This window comes from Lagopus muta, chromosome 20 (assembly GCF_023343835.1).
Source record: "Lagopus muta isolate bLagMut1 chromosome 20, bLagMut1 primary, whole genome shotgun sequence".
In the NCBI taxonomy this organism is placed as follows: Eukaryota; Metazoa; Chordata; class Aves; order Galliformes; family Phasianidae; genus Lagopus; species Lagopus muta.
The window spans coordinates 7,499,886-7,511,679 of NC_064452.1; the positions used below are offsets into that span (position 1 = coordinate 7,499,886).

Consider the following 11,794-nt stretch of genomic DNA (forward strand, 5'->3'; position numbering starts at 1 on the left):
TTGATGCACTATTGCTAATGCTTTCTTTTGATAAAAGTTTTATTTAATTAATTGCAAAGAGTCTAGAAATTAGTTTTTTTCCTGGATACGTATGACATATTGAATTTCTTTTGTTATTTTTTTTATTGATAACTGAGACCAAGCTTTAGGATGCTCATGGGATTATGGCTTAATCTGAGCATCTGCAACAGCAGGCTTTATAATGGTATTTCATTTTGAGCAGTTCTTATTTCTGATGTGAGATTCAGGCTGAGAGAGTTCAGGCTGTTCAGTTTGGAGAAGAGAAGGCATCAGGGAGCATCTAAAGGGGGGCTATGAGAAAGGAGGGGATGGACTTTTTAGTGATAGGAATAAGGGGAAATGATTTTGAACTTCAAGGGGGAAAACTTAGATTGAGAATAAGGAAAAGGTTTTTTTTATGATAAAAATGTGAGGCAGTGGCACAGGTTCCCAAAGAGGTGGTAGTGCCCCATGCCTGCAGACGTCCAGAGTTGGGCTGGATGGGGCTCTGAGCACCTGATGGAGCTGTGGGTGCCCCTTGCAGTGCAGGGGAGTTGAACAAGAAGGCCTGTAAAGGTCTTATCCATTTGATTGCTCCCCATGCAGAACCTTGCTGTCTTCCTTGCTGTGCAGTGGCATCTCATCCTCCTGTGCCACACAAAGTTTCTTTGAGCTGAATTCAATCACCATCACATCAAAGCCAGAGATTGGTTTGTTTCCTTGGGGGTACAAGAGGCTCCTGCTTTTGTTTGTCCCTGCATCCATGGCACAGGTTATCATCGTGTCAGTACAAGTCTGGGCTTCTTCTGACTTGGGTCAAAAACAAAACAAGAGAAATTTTTATTGCAAGTCTCTTCTTAAACTAATATTTTCTCCCTCAGAAGCTGTAATATCCAGCTGTACCTGAAGGTTTCTTTATGAAGTAGCAAGAACACAAAACAAAACAGCAGAGTGCTGCTGGAGCTGCTGAGATGAACACAGAACATTGGCGGTGGCTGACTTTGAATGTGACAGGCTGAGATTGCAGAAGTGGGTTATTTTATCCTGAGCTGTTATGAAGGTTGTGCCTTAGGATCCTACCTGCGATTCAGGGCTGTCTTGTATCTGTGTCTGTGTATCACCTCTGCCACCCAGGGATAGGCAGATGGTCCTATTCCCAAATAGTTACCGGAAAATGGACAACAGCTGGACACAAATAGACATGAAATAGTGGAGGGAAATGCTGAAGCAGAATTGGCTGATGTGATAGAGTGTGCTCTTAGGGCAGAGGCATTGCTATTGCTCTGAGTTGGCTCCCGGACCTCTGATTGTGTCTGGTAGGGCAGATAATGTCAGCAAGAAGCAGGAGAACCCCAGAAGCCAACAGAGCTCCTAATCCTCCTGCTGACCCTTCCATCTTGCTGTTAAGAGCCTTTCCCATTCCAGAGAGGCTTCAGTCCTCTAGCGGTGCCTTATGGGGAGCTGTCTTTCAAAGGGACAGATCTTTACAAAGGTCCTATTTATTTTTTCCTTCATGCTCTGTCAGTACGGCTCGTGCCAGTCTCTCTATTCTAAGATTAAAGTGCCATGTGCTCGGTGCTATTCCAAGCTTTCCTTTTGGCAAGGAGAGAAATGCAGGCCTGTTACACTGCAATAATAGTCATCCTTATTCCCTAAGGGTGCTGTGTGTCATGTTTTAGAACCAAACATATTTCTGATTGTGTGATACCTAAATCTCCTACCCAATATTTCCCATGCTTTAGGTTTTAATAAAAGCAATTCCAAGTTGCCTGCGTTCCAAACTGTGTGTAATCTCTTTATTATGCCTGGCCTGGCTTGCTGGGTACATGAATAAATCTGGCTGCGTGTCATGATGACTGTTTGTATCGCCTGACAATAACTGGAACAGAGCTAAATAAAATCAGTGTTTTCTCTTTCCTTCGATTGGACTCACCAGCAGATGGGGAATGCTGCCATTCTTTCTTTATTTTTGGCAAGGACCTGCATAGCTGACAGACCCCTGCTATGATAGAGAGAGATGGTTCACTGAGGTTCAGGGAAGAGCTAATAATACGTCATTTACTTCTGTCGCGCTTGGAATATGGTTTGATTTGATCATTTAAAATGCTTTTTTTTTTTTTAATCTTAAAGGAACCTGCTTTATTAACTACCTCCTGGTTTGACATCTGTGCAGCAAAATGTGAGCGTTTGGAATATGCAAACTGAAATCAAAGCGTAGAATTCCCTTTGAAGCTTACAGTTTCTAGCTCTTCCCCCTCCACCCGCTTTCAATATTCAACCTGCTGTAATTTTATTTCTCTGAAATTTTCAGTGTAATTGAAAGAGTGTTGGAGGAACAAAGCAAATATTTACTTTGCACAAATGCCACTTGATGTGATTAGTTATAAGCAATCTATTTAAAAATTAATATGTGTATTAAACACATGAGCATGAGTGCATCCATGCATGGAAAAGGCAGAGGAATCAATTCTGAATGTAGTTAACCTAGAAGTTTCTATTCTCTGGAGCACAGTATTTGAGAAAGGATGTTAGATGGTCTGGTCTTTGGGTATTAAAGGAACAAAAACTCCTGAAGTGTACTTCAGGAGAATAAATCTATAAGTCTTTCAGAGACTTTTAGTCCTGTATCCTGGCTTGATGTGTGTGGTCCTGTAAGGAGCCTCCTTTTTAAGCCAGCATTAGGGGCCTAATGTTCACCGGTAGACAGATCTGTACAATCCTTTATGGAGTTGTAAACATCCAGGTGATTTATTAGGTTACTTACAGTTTCCCATTGGATTATAGGAGTTTGTGGTCTTGGTTCTGCCTAGTGCTTGGGAGCTGCTGGGACAAACTGCCTGCTTGAACAGGGAGAGGAGGGATGGAGCTGCAATACCTCGGTGCAGTGCAAATTAGGCTGCTATTTCTTGTTCAGGTCTATGTCTGCAATCAGCATAGAGTACTTTATATTCTTGTGCTACTCAGTCTTTGTGGTACAAGGAGTGGTGAAGCTGCAGCACTGGAGAAAAACATATGGGATGGGTTCACAGCCCTGACTTGACCTCATCTCTGTGCTTTGGGATGGCTGATGTAACACAATGGTAACGACACCTGTATTGGAACTGCTGAGTCACGGCCTGAACCTCTGATTAATCACCTGAGGTGAGCCTTGAGTCAGCCAGAGGAGCACAGGTGAAGGCAATTCACCTGTGCTGCCGGAAGGGGTGGAGCCAGGCTCTACCCCTCCTGGACCTATTTAAGAGCTGGCTACCAGAGGGGAAGGATCTCTTCTGGAGGTCCCCTCTTTTGGTATCTTCTAGTGAGCTCAACCCAAGGGTAAGCTCTTCCACTTATTCTCTTTTGTGATCCTTGTTTGCTTTGCCTTACTCTCTTGATTATATTGCGATTATAACATTTTGATATCTATTGATTATACACAATTATATTGTGATTATAACATCTTGGTTATACAGACACCTTCCTGAAATCTTATGTGACCCTTAGAAGTCCTTAGAAAGGAAGAAACAGCGGGACAGACAGCTAATTGGATAAACTTCAACATGTGATCAGCAACTGAAACGGGATGGTTTTTTGTTAACTGTCATGATATATTTCTTATTTCAGAGTGATTCTTCTAGGGGTTCCTCAAAATTTCTTTCTCTTTAGCTGCAGGGATATGGGAAAAAGATGGACTTAGGTTGAGCACTGTTTCATAAGTTTGGTTGGAAAGTCCTCAAGAGATGTGTGGGCAGTACGAAGATAGAGTTGGACTGTTCTCAGTGTTCCACCAGGAGGAAATTGAAATGTCAAGGTACGAATCTCACTCTCTACTTTTGAACCTTAAAGTGACTCTTTGGTTTGTAGGCTCCCTTGTGGGTGGTGGGTAAGGGAAGGGATTCCTGTGCAGATGTTTGTCACAACGAAGCAAATGCTGGAAGTGCTCAAATGCACATCTAGAGGCTAAGTGTCATCTTTTGGAAACTTCCATGGGGGTTATTTGCTTGTGTACAAATGTTAACATTTCCTGAAGCCTGCATCCCTCTGCCCCATACCTGCTAAAGACAGACATCCTATTGCAGCTGTGGTTCACCAGGGAAACAGACATGTTTTGTATGGTTTCCCTATAATCCTTACCACTTTCTTCACAGCATGGAGTGGCTTCTGTGGAACTGATGCAAGAGTCAAGATTTGCCAAACTCAATCCGTCAGTTACAGTAGAAAATAACACTTAATCCACAATATTAAACCAGATTTCATGTTGTTACTGGGGACAGGTGCTGGAAATGACTGGATTAAAAGGGTACCTTAACAAAATCGTAGAGCACAGAGGAGCCATGTAGTGTTTTTGTAACGGATGCCTCTTTTTCATATGATCCTCTTTTAATGTGGCTTTGAAAATTTCCCAGCAGTACAGTATTATTTAGCTTTGCTTTAAATGTTAAAACACTTTCTTTTCCCCCTCCCACCCAAAAGGAGACCTTTATAAGAAATTAATGCACAAAACCACGAGTAAAGGACCATTAAGCAAGTATAATGCTGAAGGTAAAAGTATTCTTTGAACATTGTTTCCATTATTCAGAATACGTGAAGTTTCAGTCCAGACAGAAATGAAAGACTATTGAGGAAACTTTGCAAATACCTGAAAATCCAACTTTGCTCTTGTTAACTGTATGGTAGTTAAGGAAGAAGGGAAAATTAAAGGAAAACAGCTGAGAGGTGTTGCCAGTGGAAGTGGTATAGCCACGATCACATCTTAACTACAGGTGTTTGCAAAAGTTCATCAGTAGTCATTAATTCAGCACTGAACTTTTAAAATGTTTTTTCCTTTGATACACCAAGCTAAAAGGAATAACACACTCTTGACAGCACAACAGAACTTTGTGTGTTTCCCATTAATAAAACACACGAGGTAGTATTTCCCCCTCAAGATGAAATCATGCCATTGTGTCTCATGGCAAACAGTTTCTTACTGCTACAGGATTGTTAAGATTTTACAAATCTCATGCCCACTGATTTTGCAGATAAGGTAATTAGTGAGATACAAAAGTTAGCCTTATGTGCCACAGAGCTGATTGTTCAATTACTGTTTCCTACGGGCTTTGTTCTATCAGTTTTCAGAGTATTTCTGGCCTCCTCTTGGTTGCTGGTGCAGTTGCCCTTTGTTCTCAAAAAACCTCCTTACCAGGTGCTCTAGGCAGCAGTCTGATTTCACTACATTTCCTGGAGCTGAGTATGTTTTCCTTACTCAGTCTGACTGTTGCAGTGCTTAGAAATCAGATAAGGGCCTTGAGAAAAGAGCCTCTTCCAGGGGCTCTTGTTTGAACCTTGGACACTTGTTCTTGTACATAAACGTGGACACGCAGGGCTGGTTCTATGAAATTTCAACCGTAAGCCTTTGTGTACTGGCTGTCCATAAGCCACAGCAAAGCATCCTATTCTCTGGGTACAGCTTTCCTGCATGTTTTTCCACTGGTTTTATAGAGAGGGGATACAATTTGCTCTTCTTCCTAGTGAGCCTATTCGTGCATTCTTCCATGACTGGTTTATGGTAGCTGTCTTATTTTTTTTATGCTGTGATGGTTAATAATTCCCCTCTTCATTTTTTTTTTTTTAATTGATTTCAGTTTTTGCCACTGTTTTGCATTGATGGAGAAGAAAATACAATAAAGAGGTGGAGGTGATAAATCAGAGATGGCTTTTTTAATTGCCTGCACATAATAAGGATTCCTGGCCCTATGTAGTGTGTTCTTAATCTGTCCTTACAATATATGCACGTTGCTCACTTAAATGAATTTCAGCTAAAGTAGAATTCTCTAATTAGACAATAATATTGCAGAAATTGACCATTATCTCCAGTTATTGAATTTTCAGGCAGCCTGTATCAGTACCCATGCTTCTATCAGCTGGTTGTTAAACATGCAAGTAATACATCCAGAGGTTATTGTTCAAAACTATTTTCAATAGCCTAATAGCTTTTTAATTTTTAAAAGTAGCTTATATTCATCAGCAGGAGCACAGGGCAGATTGACTCAAGCAGCTCAGTTATTTTGTCCTTCTAAGCTAATTAGGGGTTGTATTCTGATCTGATATGGGTGGGGAAGCTGTGATTTAATTATTTATTTTGATAATCTTACAAGCAGTGTTCCATGCATTTGAGCCCATGAGTTAAGGATGTGGGATTCAGCGCTCGAGTGTCCAGACACAGAGAAGATAGGAGGGAAAAGATTTCTTCTCAGATGTCTCTTAAGAGCACTGACTCCAGCTGCGACCAGAGCATGGGGTAAGCATGGGCTCTGCTGTTATCCAGCAGCTCCCCTGTTGTAGGACTGGGAGGCTGTGCTACGCAGGAGAATGAATGATAGGAGCCTGGATACCTTCTCAAACATTCAGACTCCTTTTCTCTGGTAAGCTGTCCCACAGCTCCCATGCAGCTGTTCACATGGTGCAGCATCAGACAGCACGCAGGGTAAGAAGCTTCCCATAGGATGTCACCAACACAGGCAAAAAGGTATGGTCGAATTGATTATAAGCATTGATTGTTTTCTTTAATTACTTCCTGTGCAGGAAATAGTCTTCATTTGGCAGATCTGGGCCACAGGACTGGAAAAATCATTTGAACAGCTCCTGCTACATGATTAGATCCTGCAAGTCTACATGCATTCTGCTTGTATTCTGAATGGTCTTCTGAGGCTTGGTGCTTCTGTTGACCTGTTGATGGAGTATTGCTCAAACACTGATAAATTCATGTCTTTGTAAGTCAGAGGTGTATGAGTATGGAGAATGAAACAGTTTATATATAACGTCTGTTTGGGAGGTGTGTGGTGTTTGTATGGGGATAGCACAGAGAGGAAGTTAGGATATTAGCCAGTGAGAATGCTCAACAAATATTGATTATTGAGTCCGAATTAGGAAAAGATGTGTGGACATCTTTTGGAGGTAACAGCCATGCTGAAGGGAAGTCACTGTGCAGATTAGCAGTCGAGCTCAAATGTGTGCTCTATTGCTAGGCAAGGGATCAGTCCTTTCCTTATGGTATTCTGCGCTTAAATAAATTGAAGTCAGCTCTGGAGTTATAAATTTACCTTTTTCTCCCAAGTTTTGTTTCTTTGTCATCCTTTCCAGGTCAGCTTTTAGAGCAAAGCACAGCAAGAATATCAGCAAACTAGGGGTATAAAGATTTGTGTGCATCCAGCTGTTCAGTACTAGCACAAAGCTGGCTGTAAGCACAGAACATGTATCCAAAAGGAGCAGGGCAGATCCTGGAGCAGTGTGTTGGTGCAGTGAGCAGGGCTGGTGTGCCCAGGTGGGACACTATGCTGATTCTGTCCCTCTGTGTCCTGGTGGAGAAGGAGATCTCTGCAGAGGTCTGTGCTGAGCAATGATAAATGTGTTCCAGGACTGAACTCACTGCATTGCTATGCTTGTGTGAAATTGGTAATTAATAATATTTTCAAAATATTGATGTGATAGGAGACAGATGTGTTCCAATCAGTTAAATTTTCTGTGAAAAAAATAAACCACTTAATGGAAGTGCAGTGGCTAAAAGTTTGTGATTTCAATGCATCTTTTCCTTCTCCGAAAGGAAAGTGATTGACTAGATGTACTTTGTTTTTCGTGCAGAAATCCCAATCGAATTTGAAATGAATTCACATGTGAAGGAAGGTTGGTTCGGTCCACCTTTCTGTATCTGGTTACAGTTTGCTCTCAGAGTATGTATAATCATTTGCTGGGAATGTTCTCATATGTAGGAGTACGTACTACAATCTGTGCCAGTTTAAGCTTAAGTACTGTCCAAGGACTTGGGAAGGATTGTTGTGAAATACAAGAATAACAAGAAAGCTTTGTTTTTCCAGCATCTGAAAGGATAATAAAATTCTTTCCTTCTTTGATTTTAATTTGTTTGGTATAGAAGAAACTTTCAGCTTTCATGTAACAGATGTGATTTGGCAGTGGTCTTCATGGTGAGGCTGAGGCTCTGATGTCTGCATGCTGGTTGTGCAGCCCAGAGAAATAGGCACGTGCACATGAGGCTGGATGCACAGTGACCAGCAGACTTACTACCATGCAGTTCTTAGTCTAGAAAGTGCTCAACCATTTCACAATAAGTCAACAGCTACTGACTTTCTATTGCAAACACAGCTTGTTGCCTTCCAGCTTCGAAACCAGAAGGCGTGGGGTCAGATTTGCTTACTGTTAGAAGGCTTCTAAGGAACTGGAGACTTTAGAAGCTGTGATGTTCAAAATTGAAGGCAGTCTGACCTTGCAAACTTGGCATATGAATGTGCTAGTCTGTGAGTTTAGGAGACAGGGTTTCTTTATCCCTATATTTCCATGGCCTGCTGGGTTGACTGCAGAGGAGCTATGAGGAAATGAAGTAGTTTTCCAATGGAAAGCTGCCTGTTTTTCATCAGAATTTTGGCCAAATTAATCAACTAAGATGTTTTGATGAACTTGATTTGTTTTGTCTGGTGGAATGTGTTTTGTTGGAAAGTTTCTGGATGGCCACAAGCACCCGTGTTGTTCTGGTTGTGATTGTTTCAACTTGCTTGAGGTGGTCTGGATAATACAGATATCACAACGGCCATCTTCAATCACAAGAGAATAATCTTTTAAAAAATCTATATTGCAGATTATGAAATTAGATGTGACTGCAAATCAGAAGAAATATACTGGGAACTGTTTTATTATGTCTCATATGCAAGTGATTTATGTAGCACTGACTTTTAGTTAAGTTCATAAGTATGAGGACCTGCACAAACCTGTATGAGCGGATATCTACAATGAAACTTCCAGGCAGCAGAAGTCTTTTCTTCTTGGCCTTAGCATGAGACCAAGTCTCCTGTTATTTTTTTGCATTGTTTTCCTGTCCATTAATGCTCTTTATTTTGTATTTCTTGAGAATATCCCACGAGTTCCAATCTCACTTGCTGGTGCAGAAGCACTAACTGTTGTGCTCAGTGTGCAATTTAAATGAAGCCCACCACTTCTTCTCATCTTCGGGAGAGAAAGATTATTGGAAGAAAGGTCAGTGATCCAGATATGAACAGTGGCTCGCTGCCTTCCAAGGGCTTACCATGTCTATGAAAGTGTACTGGCACAGGAGAAGTATTGGAGGTCTTTGGATTCATGCCCAGGCAGACGCTTTGGTGAAAGCTGCAGGGAATGGGGTCTGCAGAAATGGAGTCTAAAATGGCTCTGAGTTAGGAGCAGCAGCTGCAGAAAACGTGGCCCAGGGAGAAAATGGAAATCAAGACATGCAGGTGTGCAGTATTGAAAGAGTTTTGCCCTGCAGAATTCAGTTAACAGTTCAACAAAGGCTGCATGAACCAGACAAGATTCCAGCTCTGTCTAGACTCCAGAGACTTGACATATGATAAAAAGCAATAAAAATTTTACCATAAGAATAAAGACGGGTGGCTGAGTATGCACTGTGCTGAGACATGTCTGATCAGGAGGAGTGTTTGTACACATCTGCAGGGGTAGAGGCTCTTCATCCTGGTGTAGGCAGCCAGCCCTTCAGAGTCTTCAGTGCTAAAGCTTTTTATGCCTGCAGGAAGAACTGAAATGTACATTAAGCTCTGGAAGATTTCCACAAGTTTCACAAACATTTGAGGAGATTTGATTGCTTTATCACTTGAAGGAACAGTAATACGTGAATCAAATGTGCCCAAACAGTACTTCATGAAGTTTGTTTCCAGATGCTGATTAAATTTCACGCGCAGTCTATGAGTCAGGTCCTGGTCAAGTCCATAGGTTTCATTCAGTGCTCATGGGCACAGTATGCACCCTTATGGAGAATAATGTGTGTACTGTCACGTTAGTCAAGTCACTTAGTAAGGAAAAGGATTGCTGCGTGAGGTTGGTAGAGCTCACTGCTGCAGTGGTGGAATTACCCAAGTTCACTTCACGTGCTCATATTTGTAATACACTTACCAGAGCACAGCCACGTAAAGAATCATCCTGCAGTGGTTTTGATCTGCTCCTGAGAATATCCCTGGGTGGTGAATGAGCTTGCAAGTAGGCCTCCAAGGAACACTCTGCAGCTGTGGTGAGTTATTATATCCTTGTTGATTTGTAACCCGAAATCTATATCCCACCGAGTCTTGCTGTGTAGCCATCATCTCTTTAACTTGGGATTATTGATTGTATTATAATGCTCACTTTGTACTCTGCACAGCCAGAGTACTGATTAGGCTTTTATTCATGTTGCCCCTTGGAAAGGTTATTTATGTGGGACTATTTCCAGCATCAATGCCAATTGGAAAACAAAATGTTTTATCTTTAATTATTTATTGAATAATCCTTATGCAAAAGAAGTTGCTCGCTCAGATAAAACACTCATTCAAGAGGACGTCTTGCCCTTTCTATTTACTTTATTTATGTTGGTGCATTGTCTTCACATTAAGGAAACATCAAACTAAGAAGGTTTCACCCATGGTTAGTTATGCAAAGCTCGTTCTGCTCATAAATTCACTGATCTAGGTTTGTGGAAGAACATTTTTTTAACCATAATAAATGTTCTCATAATGTTGTGCTGTCACACGTGCTGTTATCATTTTAGGCATGTGAAACACACATCCCTGTTTATTACTTTAAATTTTCCTTCTGTGTATTCAGATCATAGAAACAAGCTCTGTTTCCAGGCCGATTGTTCCACTTTATAGATTATTACCAAAAACAGACTTTACTACAGAATACTACTACCATCAGGATTCTGATTTCCAAACTGCAGTACCAGCAGTAGGAACAACCAGTTGTATCGTTTTGCAGGAATATTTTATTATATTTTATAATACATGCCAATTGCTTTGGCAGTAATACTTGAATTTTTTTCCTTTGTACCAACCTGTTTCATCAAACAGGACTCGTTAGATCTTCTTTTTGAAGGAATTCTTGGGAGGAAGGAAGTCATTCGGTTTGTTTTCCACTGATTTCCCAGGTTGCCCTCAGAACATAAATAAATGTGTCTGTATGTTTGTTCAGTACATTATAACTTTGAATCAAGTAGAAAAAATATTTATTTTATGCAATGGCTAAATGAATTAATTTTCATTTTCAGAAGCTGGAATAACTGAAATGCTTCACAGACTCCAATTCAAGTGTACAGGTAATTATTCATTTAACAAATTGCTATTGTGTGTTGTTTTTTTGGTGGTTTATTTTCCCCTCCAAGTAGGCCTACCACCCCTGTTTTTTCCAGACATAGCTGTCATCTCTAGTTTTACATGGAAAGACAAAATTTATTGCCCAATCCTGTTTTCAAATCTGGAAGCAGAACATTAGAAACAAAGAGGTTGCTCAGCTTGGAGCCATTTATGGTATTTGTATCCTTCTTGTAGACAGTGTTTTCTATTGAAAATTAATGTCTTAAATGACTGAAAAAATGAATACAAGATAGTTGGTTTTTTTTTCCTTTATCTTCATAATGTTGGAAAGGCAAAAGATACGGACATGAACTGAGAGCAGATCAAAGTGCAGAATTTCTGCTTCATTTTCATACCATGCATAACAAAATCCATAAAGTGAGCCTCGGGAGTCAGACTCAAGGGCCTCTTGATTAAGAATTAAATTACAGGTATGATTTACTAAATTTGTGCTTGGGGAAAGGAGCTTTTTGATGATGATGTGATTGGTAAACTACGTATTTCCTCAGCACCATATTAAAATTAATAGGAATTGCATAACTGTACATGCAAAGTAATTCACGAATCTTAAAAAAAAAGATTATCTGGTGTGTTAAGCCACACAACTGAAATCCTGTGTCTCTTTACTAAAACCCAAGGGGAGTGTTGAGCTGGCACCCAATCTTTTGAGG

The 11,794-nt window shown here is 40.7% G+C and overlaps 1 long non-coding RNA gene across 2 annotated transcripts; it reads left to right on the plus strand.

Annotated features, from left to right (window-relative positions):
• Nucleotides 1-3,650: 3,650 nt before the first annotated feature.
• LOC125703093 (uncharacterized) lies at nucleotides 3,651-11,081 on the plus strand. 2 transcript variants are annotated; one of them, XR_007380765.1, is made up of 3 exons: nucleotides 3,651-3,790; nucleotides 6,120-6,259; nucleotides 11,039-11,081. It is a non-coding gene; the product is annotated as an uncharacterized LOC125703093 (long non-coding RNA). The 2 variants fall into 2 exon arrangements; XR_007380764.1 differs by lacking the exon at nucleotides 11,039-11,081 and adding an exon at nucleotides 6,544-7,895.
• Nucleotides 11,082-11,794: the final 713 nt, after the last annotated feature.